Raw genomic sequence first — 16,780 nt, forward strand, 5'->3', positions numbered from 1 at the left:
GACTGCCCCCTGTGCAGGACCCATGGCCCTTATGCAGGACCCATGGCCCCTACGCTTCATTAGAAGCTACCTGTTAAAAAGCAAATAAAAGGAAATGGTTTCCTTCCCTGCTTGCAGGGACAGTGAATGACAGCAGGCCTCATGGCCCCTGGAAATGACCCCAACCCATGGCCCCTGAAGATTGCCCCCTGTGCAGGAACCATGGCCCCTATGCAGGACCCATACGAACAGAATGTGAGAAGTGAAAAATATAGCAAGCCATACTCCTTGCTAAAAAGGTGGGAGCAGATAAAAGGAAATGGTCCATGGTTCCCAGGAATACAGTGGATGACCCCTGGAAATGACCCCCATACAGGACCACTGTGGATGACCCTAGGCCCCATACGATTAGTATGTGAGAAGTGAAAAATATAACAAGCTATACTCATACACTATGTGTGTGAGCAGATAAAAGGAAATGGTTTTCTTCCCTGTGTGCATGGCCCCTGGAAATGACCCCATAGAGGACCCAAGATTGCCCCTACGCTTCATTAGAAGCTACCTGTTAAAAAGATGTGAGCATATTTTAATGTTTCGTATGGCAAGCCATACTCCTTGCTAAAAAGTGTGAGAAGATAAAAGGAAATGGCCCCTGTGCAGGGACAGTGAATGACCCCAGGACCCAAGATTGCCCCTATGCATGACCCATACGAACAGTATGTGAGCTTATATAATTGATTAGAAGCTACCTGTTAAAAAGATGTGAGAACAATAGAAGCTTGTTGGTAAAAAATAGGACCCATACGAACAACATGTGAGAAATTTTAAAATAACCCCCCCTCCTTTTACCCCCTATTACAGGTATACTATGAAAAGGGTAATATTTATTAAAATTATTTTTCTTACTTATGAGCTGAAGACTAAATGGCACAGACGTCCTTCCTTGAGAGCCGTTGAAATTGAAATGAACGAGTGAAAAGCCGTTTGGCGTGGCTTTAGTGACGTCAAGGTTAACTTTGTACCGTATCAGAATGATAAATCTGATTGACCTATATGATTAAGCTAGACTTTACTTATTTACACGAAAGAGAGATTAATTGCAATCATCTACAAACATTTGTATGATTTGAACTTAATCAGAACTCTGAATAACAATCACGTGCAAGGTTAAAAACCTTTATTATTGACAACCATGAGTGATATCTAACAGAGTTAATCACAGATGGATCACGAGTTTATGTGTCTAAGTTTAAATGATATTGACGATAGAGAAAAAATAAACCGATAATCACGAGAACTGATGGGTTATTGAACGCTTGCCCTATTACAAACTGAACTTGTATTTGTAAATATATATAAACAATTTGGAAATGACATTACTTATAGATAACCAGAGAATGGCGAAAACATTTATTTTGTTATTAGAATTTAATACTAAAAAAATAAACTGCAACTTTAGTGATTAATGTCCCCGAACTGAACAATTATTATTATTGTATGGATTTAATGTCCACGGTGAGAACATTGAGCATGCACCACTTATATGCAATAAAGCATATGGACTTATGGGTAAAAAAATGGTTCCGCCTATACTAAATAAAGTACTTATATATAAATCCCTATGTTCCCTTTTTTATATATTATAATTGTTGCTACTGATAGTGTCTTTTATAGTAATTAATTGTATGATTTTACGTGTGTGTGTGTGTGTTTGCTATTTTTAAAAAGTTTGGACGACCAGCGAAAATTGTAAGTTATTATTGTAGTTGATGTATATATTTACACATATTCACTGACGCGCCTTTTGTACATTAATATTTAAACCTAGGGCTAACGAACAAATGTAAAATTGTAATTCACTTTAAAAGTATAACACATAATCGTTAACGTGCCACCACAGGCATTTACATTGAAACGTGAGAAAAAAGTGATTAATTGTAAAATATTTTGGCATTAATGCTACGAGTTTGTTTAAAATGCTATTTATGTTGTGCGCTTACACAAAAGATTTATTTTTTAATTATAGCAAACATTTACGGAAATAATTTTAAAATACCATTTTCCCCTATCACATATTGGTTACGCCTTTGTTATAATTGCACTTACGCGAAAGCGAAATAAAAATCAGTGTGTTCACCTAACACATGTTGGTTGTACTTTTTAAAATTGCACGTACGCGGACATAAAATAAAAATTACTGTGTTCACCTAACACATGTTGGTTGTACTTTTTAAAATTGCACGTACGCGAACATAAAATAAAAATTACTGTGTTCACCTAACACATATTGGTTGCACTTTTTACAATTGCACGTACGCGAAAGCGAAATAAAAATTAATGTGTACACCTAGCACAAGCTGTTTGTACTTTTAAAATTGTATGTACGCTAATACGGCCACCAACTTACATTTGAAAACGCGTTATAAAATAGTTCGTGTTATATAACTTCCGCGGACAAATTAGTTGCCTAGCATAAAATTTAAATTGCCTATCTATTATTAAGCTAAGCTAAGATGTTTATATTTGCTAATGCGCCTTTACTGGAAAACCATATTTTTTTACTAAGCTATTGTAACGTAACCATCGCTAATGCGCCTTTACTTGAAAACCATATGGTTCATTACTAAGCTAACATAAAATGGTTATAATTGCTAACGCTACCTATCGTAACGTAACCATCGCTAACGCGCCTTTACCGTATAACCTAACTTAACGCAGCATTATTCACCTTTGATAATAATGTATAAATTAAGAATTATTTTGTTTTAACTTGTTGCTACGCGTTTGCTAATACTGAATAATTGCTTGAAAATGCACACCGACTTTGCCCTACCCTGAACCACTTGTTTGCGCGGTGGCTTTACCCTGCCCTGAACCACTTGTTTGCGCGTATGCTTTACCCTGCCCTGACCTGGTTAAATGTTGGTGGGTATGCTTTTTTATATAGAATAAGCGCAACTGCTATGTATATACCCTGAACTTAATTGTGGAAATAACAAATGTATACCCGTTTTGCACGGCCCCGCCCACATGATGGCACGCACGTTTTTCAACATGTACACCGACTGCTACGCTTTTAATTTTATTTAATGTAATTATTGTACGCATGCTTCCCTATAAATGCAAGCACGTTTTTCACATGTACACCGTTTGCTACACGTTTAGAACTAATAAATATACGCATGCTTCCGTATAAATGCAAGTATTTTTTCCGAATGGACTTGCACTGCTATACGTTTAAACTAATAAATGTAATTATTGTACACATGCTTCCGTATAAATGCACGCACGTTTTTCCACATGGAAATCGACTGCTACGGCTAGAAATTAATAAATATAAACATGCTTCCGTATAAATGCACGCACGTTTTTTTCACATGGACACCATTTGCTAAACAATTGTTTAATGTATATAAAAAATCACGTTTATATTTTAATAATAAATTAAGCACAACACATAAAATCATGTACATATATATCAAGAATCACGAAAACCACAGGAATAGAAAGTTGAAAATATATTATCCCTAGTGGAAGCGAGCTGTTTTATGATTTTGTAAGCAGATACATACTAAATAATACATAATAAAAGCATATACATACTAAATAATTTATTGCTAAAAATATTAAACTTACCTTTATAAATTCTTCTTATTTTAATACATATCTAATGATTGCACATAAAAGCACTTGTAAGCGGCGTGTCTGGTTACATTGGAGAGAACAGGAAGTGACTCAACTTCCTGTAGCAGTGTTGGTAAATTTTAATACTTTGTGTTTAGTTAGTGAATGGTAATGGGAGATTTTTGATTTAAAGAGATTAATAAATAAGAAATTATTATGAAATGGGAGTGGTTTTTTTTTATATACTTTATTTACAAGTGCAGAAAAAGTATTTGTGTTGCCTAGTTTGTAAAATAAAAATAAATGAAAATGCTTTAGGTCAATTTGTATTGTAGCCTATAGGAATATGAGCCGATTCACTACCCTTTATGATATTTAGACTGCAAGCCACAGACTATAATGTAACACATTTGCTTATTTTATGGATTTTGCGATGGATTATTTACGCAAACTAGAATGCGAAGACAATTTAGTAAGACACAATGTGTTTGTAACAGAGAAAAAAGGGGGCAAACTAAGAATAGTTAAGGTCTATTTAGGTGGTAATCAGGGGTTAGTTACGGAATACTAAAGATAGGCAGGGAATAATTAGAGTATACTAAAGATAGTCAAGGGGGTAGTTACGGGATACTAAAGATGGTCAGGGACTATTTAGGGAATTTTCACAGGGGGAATACTAAAGAAAGTCATGGGGTATACTAAGAATAAAAAAGGACTATTCAAGGAATATTCAAAGGATATTCAAGGACTATTTAGGGGATATTCAAGGAATATTTAGGGGATATTAAAGGAATATTTATGGTATATTCAAGAACTATTTAGGGGAAGCTTAATTATAGAGTACAGAATGAGGGCCTTTTCTTTTTTGTTATACTTAGTTTGAGAATGAATATTGCGGTGGGGCGCAGTACAGAATGAGGACCTTTTCTATTGGTATATTTAGTTTGAGAATGAATATTGTTGTAGGCAGCAGTACAGAATGAGGCCCATTTGTTTTGGTATATTTAGTTTAAGTATAAATTTTGCGGTTGGCCGCAGTACAGAATGAGACCTTTTTTTTTGCGATACTTAGTTTCAGAATAAATATTACGGTGGGGCGCAGTACAGAATGAGGACCTTTTCTATTGGTATATTTAGTTGAGAATGAATATTGTTGTAGGCAGCAGTACAGAATGAGGCCCATTTGTTTTGCGATACTTAGTTTCAGAATAAATATTACGGTGGGGCGCAGTACAGAATGAGGACCTTTTTATTGGTATATTTAGTTTGAGAATGAATATTGCTGTAGGCTGCAGTACAGAATGAGGTCCATTTGTTTTGGTATATTTAGTTTAAGTATAAATTTTGCGGTTGGCCGCAGTACAGAATGAGACCCTTTTTTTTGGTATATATAGTTTTAGAATAAATTTTGTGCTGGGCTGCAGTACAGAATGAGGGCTTTTTCTTTTGGTATATATAGTTACAGAATAAATTTTGTGGTGGGTTGCAGTACAGAATGAGAGCCTTTTTTTATATACTTAGATTGAGAATAAATTTTGTGATGGGGCAGAATGTTCCTTAGCTTATTTTAGAATTGGAATAAGGCAACATACAGGTATACTGTTAACGCAAATGTGTATAAAATGGGCTTTAGGATATTTTAGGATTGGGATAAGCCTACATAGATGTGTACTGTTAACGCAAATACGTATAGAATGGGCTTTAGGATATTTTAGAATTGGAATAAGGCCACATAGATTGGTACTGTTATTGGAAACACGTATAGAATGTGAATGGGAAAAAAATGCACAGAGACGTGTTGTTTTATGAACCCGTTTGCAAACGACTTAATACTATACTGAATGCTTTTGAATAAGGCCGCTAAGTGGCATTACTTACCACATAATTGCGTCAAAACATGCGTAAACTTGTTTAATGTAATGACATATATAATAATATAATATTCCGTTTTAATATCATTTTATTGTACTCGTCCTTGACGTAATTTAAAATAAATATTACTAGTGCTAATAGTAGTACTGAATTTAGTAAAAATATTATTACTGTTTTACAGTGTGCAGTTGCAATATATAAAAATTAGCGAGGCCATTTTTAACAAGAACAACTAAGAATTAGAAGGTGAGTGTATTTCATAATTATTATTAATATATTTAATGAACGTTTCTTTAGCTGTGGTTGTTTTTTTAACCAATAATTAATAAACAAGTTTCTTTTATAGTTTTCAAAGCAAGTTATTGATTATTGCCTGTTTTGCTAGATTTTTTTATTACATAGAACTCAAAATCTTGTCTTTTTTTGTTTTAGATGGATTTCCTGTGTTCAACTGGTGAGTTCAATATGATTGATGAACTTTTCCTGCATGAAGTTTTACGCGGGCTTGATGACTATTCTCGTGTCTTCAGTACGTGGAAGGCGATAATGGAGCTGCAGCGATTAGGTCATCGAGCCAGTGTAAGATGTGAGGCTTTATTACACGCTCTTCGTGCTTTAGAAGGTAATGACCTTATACTTTTAAATCATTGCGTTTCAGCCGCCGATGTGCTTGAGTTATTTGTACATGGATTTTTTCGTAATAAGGAGTTTTACAATTATGCTCAAGACAGATTTATGTATTTAATGGCGTGCGGAGAAGGGCTTTAGGCCATTTTCTCGAAAACACCATTTTTTAAAATTCTGAAATTCTGTCAGATGGTTCAAATTTACCTGAAAAATAAACACACCAAATACCATTCTCGACCAATGCTTCATGGATTAACTGCAGCCTTTTAAATTTAGCGAAGTTTCGCTAATTTTGATGTCACAGTTAGCAACACTGGGAACAATAAAATTGCAATGATTTGATGATGTTTGCGGTTCATATTCATTAAATGAAGAATAAAAGGTTTTCTTGGCTGGTTTTTTATTATTTTGAACAAAGAGGCTCTCTGAAATAGTAAAATGAGCCCCCCTACTCCTCCGTTTTCTTAAACTGAAGTAATCTGAGGTGGAAATTACGATTACGAAACACACAAATTTTAAGTTTACTTGAAATGGCCATCCAGTGAACTCTGATGATCTATAAAAGGCCTAAACTATTACCTCAGTATGATTTGGAATGCTGCAGACAAAGTCTCAATTAAGTGTGATGTCATTACAGTGATCGAAAAATGACAAAAAAGTTTAAAAAAAAATCGGAACGTTTTCTTACGCGTTCCAAAGAAATTTACTGAATTTTTAAACAGAGCAATCCCAGCATAAAAATGGGTCACTCGGAATTTTATAGTATTCGACTAAAGTGTTTCAGTCCGCAACCTGAGAGGGAAGTGTGTGTGTGTGTGTGTGTGTATTGTGCAAATTTTAAGTTAGCTGCTACTGCGTTGCTACAAATCAAAGGTGCAACCTGTATTGAAGCTGTCATGAGTGACCTATTTCCTTTAGTAGTATGATCCGTAGAAAATGACAGCTGTCTTCTTCAAGAATGTGGTGAATGTCCTGGAGTGGAAGAAATAAGTGTGGTGTCTTTAATTATTGATCCTGATGAAAATGAAAGTGGTTACGTATGCCATATCGGAAAATAATGATCTCGTTATAAAAAAAAACTGTGCCACTTTCTGTTTTCGTATCGTACATTGCCGGTTTAACTGTAAGAATTGTAATTCATGACTACATCAAGAAAATCCAAAGAGAATCAATTGCTACCGAAAACCACCGTATAAAATTTCAAGATACAAATTCCATTTTACTTCATGTGGACTTCGTTGAAAACTGGACTGTTATTCTGCAAAGTGAAATTCAGAGTTATCACCGAAATATGAAACAATTGACAGTTTTGTTGTAATAAACGACGATAAAACACGATTCGGCTCATGTACTCATAGTCATAGACAAGATTCTAAACATACTCGAAGAAAAGCGAAAATATATTTTATAGAAAAAGGTTTGAATACGTGAAAATAGGTGTCTACAATTTCCCAAACCGTGTTAGTGATTTCTGATGGTGCTGCATCCCACTTTAAAAATCACTTTCAGATGTTCGAGATGCAGACAGGTCCGATAAAGCAGTGTTTTTGCAGTGAAACCGGCCATGCAAGGGTCTCTGTGACGGTAGTGGGGAAGGGGGTTTGGGCAAAGAATGTGGCAACGCGCTATAGCCTTAAGCTAAAACAGATACACAGTATTAAAACCGCAGAAGAAAAAAATGAAATAAAATCTTTAAGTTTTACGTTCCACGGTTATGCCGGTTAGGCTAAAGGAGACGGTGATTATGAGAAATGAATGAAATGGTGGAATGCAGAACGGCACGAGCTGGGATTGAACCAGGGACCCCAAGCACCGGAAGTGAACGCTCTACCACTTTTTTTTTAAAAAAAACTTCCTGACTTATTTTCTACTTCAACCACTTTTCAGGACTACTGGACACGACAGGGACACGAACACAGAAACATCGAGGACAGTTAAAATTCCACCCTTGCTCTTCAGAGGGACTCGAACCCCCAATGGGCTTCACCTCACGACCATCAGCCTAACGCCTCAGACCGCTCGGCTACACCCACCGGCTGCCACTGAGCCACCGCGTCCCCACTAAAACCGCAGGAGAATTCGTGAGTATAGTGCAAGTACAAACTCCGGGTATTACTCTCGTTTTGTTACCTGGAACTGAATTCGACGACTTCCGGAAGAAAAAAGGGAAAGTATGCGACCGGTAACTGGTATTTAACGAAGTTATCTTTGGCCTTCGGAAAATTGCGAAGTTTTTATGGCAGTAACGGGTCACCATGAACTAACTTCATACTTCCCCCAAAATCGAACTTTTGCAATTCAAAGTGTAGATTTAAGAAATCTGCAAAAAGGTACTTTTGTTATACATATATGTATGATAACCAGTGGTGCGTAGCAGAAATATTATGAATAAATCATGAATTACGTGAAGTTTAAGTGCTGTTTATGCTTCCACATGAACCTTCAGCAGGGTACAGATTTCCAGAAGAGCATAAGAGAAGTGAAAATAAGTGTTTTGTGACTATCGACAATGTGCTACGCAGGGGCGGATCCAGGACAGACTTCTGGGGGGGGATTGTAATACTGCTACTTAGAGCTACTTTTAAGAGCTCCAAACTCTGGGATGGGTTTTATTTATATATAAATAAGAAAGTTTCTTCTTCTGGGGGGGCGGCAATCGTTCCCCTAGATCCACTCCTGGATGAGTTATGAGTGAACCAACATCTATCGAAGCATCTGCACGGTTACATGCTATTAGCAAAGAAGACAACAACCAAGCAAATGATTGGTCCATGTAAAAAACAGTGAAATTTTGTTTCCCAAGACCATTTTAAGTAAGTGAACTTGAAATTTGTGTGTTTCGTAATCGTAATTTCCACCTCAGATTACTTCAGTTTAAGAAAACGGAGGAGTAGAGCGAGGCTCATTTTACTATTTCAGAGAGCCTTTTTAATCAAAATAATAATAAAAAAACAGCCAAGAAAACCATTTATTCTTCATTTAATGAATGTGAACCACAAACATCATCAAATCATTGCACTTTCTTTGTTCCCAGTGTTGCTAACTGTGACATCAAAATTAGCGAAACTTCGCTAACTTTAAAAGGCTGCAGTTAATCCATGAAGCATTGGTCGAGAATGGTATTTGGTGTGTTTATTATTCAGGTAAATTTGAACCATCTGACAGAATTTCAGAATTTTAAAAAATGGTGTTTTCGAGAAAATGGCGCCCAAAAATGGCGATTTTTGAAAATTTTACAATTTCTCGAATTTTTTTGCGACAAAACGGTTGACCACAGAAGCGATACAAAATTTTTTTCGGAAAGCGGGTAACTAGGTCTTACCAACCGTGAAAACAGAATTTTAAAATTCGAACCGGAAGTGCTCGAAAAAAATTCGCAAACTTCGACTTTTCAGATAAATTGACGTTCATTTGTTAATTTATATACAAAAAGATACGCATGCGCAAACCAAACTATAATAAAATATAGTTTATTTATATCCCTATGTACATACCACAACAAGTATTATAACTCTACCTGTCTCCATAGCCGAATGGTGAGGCTTCGAAATTGACCATTTTCCATGTCTTCTACAATTCATAAATTGTACTCCCCGTCTTTGATGGCCCATTACTTGGCGGGAAAATTTTTTTCGACAAAACAAAAAATACGGGTCTCTTAAAAACATGTCTAGTTGCTATAAAAAAAGTTTCAACAATATCTGAGATGGTGATGGTACAATTTTATATTTTTTTGCCTGAGTTGAAATGGAAGGCACCCCTTCTAAGTTACTATACTCTGATATCAGGTACTGGTATATATTATCAAAATTATTCACATACTGTTACTCTTGAAGAATATCCTAATGGATATACTCTGTATGCATTTATTCTATCTCCAACTGGAACTTTAGATGACAACACTTGGGATGTAGTTCGTGATTCTCCTGTAAATTTAAAAGTATCATTTTCAGAAACTTTAACTGAACCAATTACATGTATTGTCTATGCGCAATTTGATTCGTTAGCACAAATAGACAAAGATAGAAATATTTATACTGATAACACCTTCTAATTTATTCAGTTGAGTAGAATGAGGGTTGTTGTACACTTCTCCGCATTCCATAATAATGATGAGGAATTTATTGTAAAGGAACTAGCAATTGTAAATCCTGACGTTCCGTTTTTAGAAAATTGGATATTTAAACCACCATATCCATAATAAGCTGTCTGAGCCAATCATAAATACAAACAAATATCTAAGTGAAAATGTATATGGCATTACCTGGCACGAAGGCGATGTAGAGTATTCACTTCTTAAGGAAATAATTCAATCATATTGTTCAAATACCACCAGTATTTACACGTATGGATTAACTAGAAAGTGTTTTCTTGAAGAAATTCTGCAAAGAAATGTTACAAATTTGGAAGAAATAGACTGTCCAAAGTATACTGCATTAAGTTTTCACGTTCACAAGTGTGCACATAATAAACATCGTTTTGGACAATATAGGTGCAGTATTCATGAAGCATTACTATATAGTGAATATGTAAAAGTGTATGATTATGTTTTACATGTAAAAACAGTGATAATTACATACCTACTATAATTAAAAAAATAATAATCATGTATAGTGACGAATTGTTAAAAGTGTTAGTGACTGATAAAGTGACTGGTGCAAGTGTTACCGGGATTTATCCTATTGATAAACTTCCTGTAATGGTAGAACCACCTGCAGCACTTGTTATTAATCTTGATACATCCAATTCAAGTGGATCACACTGGGTCGCAGTGTACATTAATGAGAAAAAACATGGATTTTATTTTGACAGTCTTGCTATGGACATTCCCAAGGAAATAAAAAAATTTTTATCCAAAAATACTAAATTGTATTTTACAAACAGTGAACAATATCAGCACGATGATTCTGTGTTATGCGGATACTTTGTATTATATTTTTTGCATCATATTATTCGCACTCAATCATTTGAAAAGTGTTTAAAATTTTTTAACAACAAAAATTTAAAAAAGAATGATGATATTGTTTATAAACATGTAAACAACATTTTAAAAAGAAAACACAAGTAATTTTTTTATTTTTTTATTATTGTATATATTTTTTACAATAAAAATTTTTAAACTATATTCATGCATTTAATTTACAAATCCTCATTACAATCTTGATAATGCATTAGTTAATGCTGTTGATCTTTCATATTTCCACCAGTAATTCAACTGTTGTGCGTTACGATATGCACATCCTGATTTCTTTACAGCATTTTTGTGAAAAGAACAATATTCATTAAATGTATTTCCACACAAATCATTTAATGCTGGACATTGTTTTGTTTCTAAATCAATAACATTATCTAATGCAAATATTCTCTTAATCCAAAGAGATTTTTCTAAACCTTTACAATAAAAGGTTGAATTCATAGCACATAATTGATATACAAGGTTACGTATGAATGATACAGTATATCCTGTTTTACTATCCCAGTTCAATCCGTGTAAATTCAATGTCAGCCAATCAATTTGTTTTTGGCAACCTAATGACAATAAGTTATATTCTATTGGTGATTTTACCAAGCAATGAAAATTTACTGTATCATCACATGCGCTAAGACAAAACTCACGAATAATAAATTCGTTATCAGACATTTTAAAACCTTGAATATCAATAATGTATTGATTTACGCAAGGTGAAATTTCATTTGTGCGCTGAATGAAATATGGTATAATTTGTCCAACAAATTCTGTATTTTTTAAAAGATCACAAGTTTTACGCATAAAGCATATAAATGAGATTTCACTATGTTCTTGTTCATACAATTCAAAAAGTTCACCAAGAGTTTTATCAAGAGATAAATATTTTGCTGCAAATAATCCAATATCATGAAGAGTACTTGATTTGCAATCCAGCGGATTATTCTCACGTAAGTATACATTTATTGTTTTTAATACACAATTCGCATTAATATTTTTAGCACTACATAACACACATAAAACACTCACACTATTCGGATACATTTTTCCTTCTGTCTTTTCTTAATAGAACCTCTAGTAATTCCGGAAAATAGTCTGTATCATTTAATAATTCCAAATATGCCTCATAAAATTTTTCTCTTGTTAATATTCCAATAATGTGGGTGTTGGCGTACAAATAAAACACATCATCTTCAACACTAGGGCTTGCTATAACACTCCAAGCACGGACTTCCAATGATTTTGGGGGTAAATTCATACAATCATGCGCATACACATGATACGATCCTTCTCTGCAACCATCACATATTAACGTGTCGTTAAATTTCCATTTTTCAATAGCTTTCTTTATACATTCTCGGTCCACATTTTGACTATTACAAGAACAGTCTAAACTCCAAAATCTTGATGGTGATGATGCTGGGGTTTCTGAAACTGTTAATACTGATGAATCTATTTCATCAATATCAAATTCTTCATCTGAAGATGATTCATATAATTCTGTTTCAGCATCAGATAATGATGCTTCAATATCGCAGTAATCCTTCTTCTCATACGACTGCATTGTGTGTCTTTATATATTTTCTCTCTTAGGACTTGTATTTAAAGTACTTTCAGATTTATCACGTGTTCATCTTATGCCTAATCAATGTGGTTAGTCATCAATCACATGTTACTTAATCATACTGTTGTAGCCCCAAATTACTTATCACATGATGTTTAGTCATGTATCAATGGTCAAAATTACTCATAGTCACATGATGTTTCGTCGTTCAACAAGTTTATCTAATCGTACAAAGGTCAATTCATCCGGTTTTTCAAAGCGCGCAAAACCTCAGTTCATGTCTTAAGTTCTTCGGTGATGGATGTACAAGAACAAGACTCCGTCTTTAGTACGAACACCAAGTATGGCTAAATAATGCAATAAAATAAAATAAAGTTATTTCCTATTTTCCCGAGTTCAATTCCTGTGTCCACATAAATATAATTTTATATTTTTTAAAATTCAATAAACAGGGGCAGGGTGTTCCTAAAAAAAACGTGGTCCCTATACAGGGGTCAATCTTGGGTCCTGGGGGCCATTTCCAGGGACCATCCACTGTGACCTTTGTAGTGGTCATTCAACCTTTCCTTTCGTCATCTATCATTGTGAAACACATCACATGTTCTTTATCAATCAATTGACCTTTCCCCCTTTCCTAATCCTATTGCATCACCTCCTTCGATACTCCCCTTATCCTTAATTAAACAATCGATAAACTATCTCTTATCAAGGCGCGGCATCTCTTTGATGTTTACCATACTAAATCAATACTACTCACTACAACACTCCACACGAAGCATTTTATGAGTCTTTTTCTCAACTCTTTATTCAAGGTCCCACAAAACAGACTTTTCTTCCTTTTAAAGGCTTCTTTCACCATTCCTATCCTTACTTTTTTATTTCACGTTCGCACTTTATGTTATTACCAAGAATACTACCCAGATATCGAAAACTATTCACTTGTTCTATTTTCTCCCTTCCTACTTTTATATTTGACACCGACCCCTTCGTTCCAATCACCATGGCTATTGTCTTTCTAACATTTATTTTCATCCCATATTTTTCAAAGCCCTTTCTCATTTTTTCTAACATTTTATTGATTTTCTTTTTAAATTCTGCAACAAGCGCCATGTCGTCTGCAAATGTTATGCATCTAATCACTCTACCTCCTACCGAAATGCCATCATCATCATGTAAACTCTTTTTCACTATCTCTTCTAGATAGACATTAAATAGTGTTGGCGAGAGGCAGCATCCTTGTCGAACTCCCCTTCCAATTGCACTCTCTTCCGTCAGTTCTTCTCCTATCCTAACAACTTGTTGGTTCATGTATAAGTTTCTTATGAGTCTTCTATCTTTCCATTCCAACCCTACCTTCGTTAGAACTCCCAACAACAATTTCCAATTCACGCGGTCAAAAGCCTTTTCTAGATCAATAAATATAACATACACCTCTTTCCCTTTTTCTATAAATCTTTCACCGATCGCTCTTAATAATCCAATTGCATCTCTTGTGCCCTTACCTCTTCTGAACCCGAACTGCTCCTCCTCAACTTCTTTATTTGTTCTTTCATATAATCTTCTGTTCAGTATTCGGAGCATGCATGAGATATGAGATATGAGACTAATAGTTCTATAATCCTCACATCTCTTTGGGTTCGATTTCTTAGCCATCGGTATCATGATCGTTTTCAGAAAGTCTTTTGGACATTCTCCTGTTTCATATATTTCATTGCATAGTCGGAACAATTCTCCCTTTCCCTTGTCTCCTATATTTTTAATGAATTCGATTGGTATGTTATCTATTCCGGTTGCCTTTCCATTCCTAATCTCAGATATAGCTTCAGGAAAGAAAACAGAAATTTTCATTCTTTTGACACAACTAGGATCTCATAAGTCCCACGTTGTTTGAATAACCATATCAAGTTCTTGAAATTTATACATCTTGAAATGTGTTGTTTGGGTTGCTTAAAGTCAAACTGGCAGACGAAAAAATATCACTGCCGTTCCAGAAACACTGTCTTTCAGATACTCTTCAATACCTAATATTAGAGCCGAGAAGGCTTCATAATTTTCTTCAACTTTCAGAAGAAAATGTTTCACTAATAGCAGCAGCATTATATGATTTAGTTTAATGAACTGGAGCAACAAAGCTTAGTGCGGTGGCTCTTACCTTTTATTTTTATTATTACATCCTTTTTGTTCTATCGAAGGCGCCCCTATACAATCAGAGGCGATAAGAAGGAATAATTAATATATCTACAGCGCACTTGGTTCAATATTACATCGTTGTTTGCTCTATCGAAGGCGCCCCTATACAATCAGGGGCGACAAAAGGAATAATTAACATATCTACAGCGCCCTTGTATCAATATTACATCGTTGTTTGCTCTATCGAAGGCGCCCCTATCCAATCAGGGGCAACAAAATGAATAATTAATATATATTTACAACGCCCTTGGTGCAATATTATATTCTTTTTTGTTCTATCGAAGGCTCCCCTATACAATCAGGGGCAACAAAAGGAATAATTAATATATCTACAGCGCTCTTGGTGCAATATTATATCCCTTTTTGTTCTATCAAAGGTGCCCTATACAATCAAGGGCGACAAAAGGAATAATTAATGTATCTACTGCGCCCTTGGTGCAATGTTATATCCCTTTTTGTTCTATCGAAGTTGCCCTATACAATCAAGGGCGACAAAAGGAATAATTAATGTATCTACTGCTCCTCTTGGTGCAATATTATTTCTGTTTTATTCTATCAAAGGCGCAAGGAAAATTTTTTTTACCACAACGCTGTTTACTGTTTGAGATCTATCGAACGAGGTATCACTCGAGCCACGCTTCCATTTAAAATGTTAATCTTGAGCCCTAGGCCTCCATGAAGGGTGCCCTGGGAGTCACCGCGATAACACCATTCAATCTCCCCTATGACATTTCCAACTTGTGTTTTAGTTCGGCTCATTTATGCTCAACCGTTTTTGAGATATTTCCATAGAAAGATTAAAATGGGCCACTATATATATATATATATATATATATATATATATATATATATATATATATATATATATATATATATATATATATATATATATTGGGGTGGTCCTTACTTTCCGAGATTCTTTGAGCCTCATCCCCTAATAGGTTTATATGAGACGAAAGTAACCATGAGAAAAGTTAGCTTAATTCAATAATATAAAATGGTGCTAAATTGACTTAAAGATTTGAATGCTTTTACAATATGCAATATGGGTAAGAAGGTGCATTTTTAATTTGAAAGACAATTGTAAGTTAATAGACAGGTAATATGAAGGTAATAACTATTAAATGATTAGAGATACTCTATCCCAAAAGATACTCTGTAGGAAAAAGCTGTTATAAATATAGTCACATGAGCTATTTGTATTAAAAGTTTGGATCCGAATCCAAGATTACGGACTTCAAGGTGGCCATGATGATAGTGCTATACAGTAATATGCTAGATGAGGTTCTATCTCCATTACTTGTATCCAAGATATAGTATCACACAGTATAAGCATTTCAAACTTACAAGGCACATTTACCTCAAATTATATGCTGCAGATGCATTCAAAATTTGAGGTAACTTGAGGCACCATTTAGCATTATTTAACTGAACTTATTTCCTCATGAGTTATTTTGGTTTAATATAGAATCATTTTAGGGAATGAGACTCTAAGGAACTTCAAAGTTGAAAAATAAGGAATAATAATAATAATAATAATAATAATAATTATATATATATATATATATATATATATATATATATATATATATATATATATATATATATATATATATATATATGTGTGTGTGTGTGTGTGTGTGTGTGTGTGAGTGAGTGTTTGGGAAAGAGGAAACAAGTCCTAATTATCAATTTTCAGATACAGAACTTTAAATATTTTTATTTACTCATTTTGCTTGTGGCTTGCGCTGACAATAGAATATTGTTCTTCAACATTTATGATCGAAACTCCAAATATTAAGAAACGACAATCAATTGTCAACTTAATCTGTTTACAAAATAGGTAAAAGTTTTTAAAAGTCTTGATCTGAAAATTGAGGGTTCAAGCGTAGAAACGTATAAGCACTCAATTTTTAGATCAAGACTTTTAAAAGTTCCTTATCCATTTTTAAGAGGAT

At 34.4% G+C, this 16,780-nt stretch overlaps 1 protein-coding gene across 1 annotated transcript in view; it reads right to left on the reverse strand.

Annotated features, from left to right (window-relative positions):
- LOC145663668 (uncharacterized) overlaps positions 1-16,780 on the reverse strand; it is a 1,076,255-nt gene that overhangs the window by 105,850 nt on the left and 953,625 nt on the right. The window lies entirely within an intron of this gene.

Source organism: Thermobia domestica, chromosome 11, assembly GCF_964235325.1.
Source record: "Thermobia domestica chromosome 11, izTheDome1.hap1.1, whole genome shotgun sequence".
Classification (NCBI taxonomy): Eukaryota; Metazoa; Arthropoda; class Insecta; order Zygentoma; family Lepismatidae; genus Thermobia; species Thermobia domestica.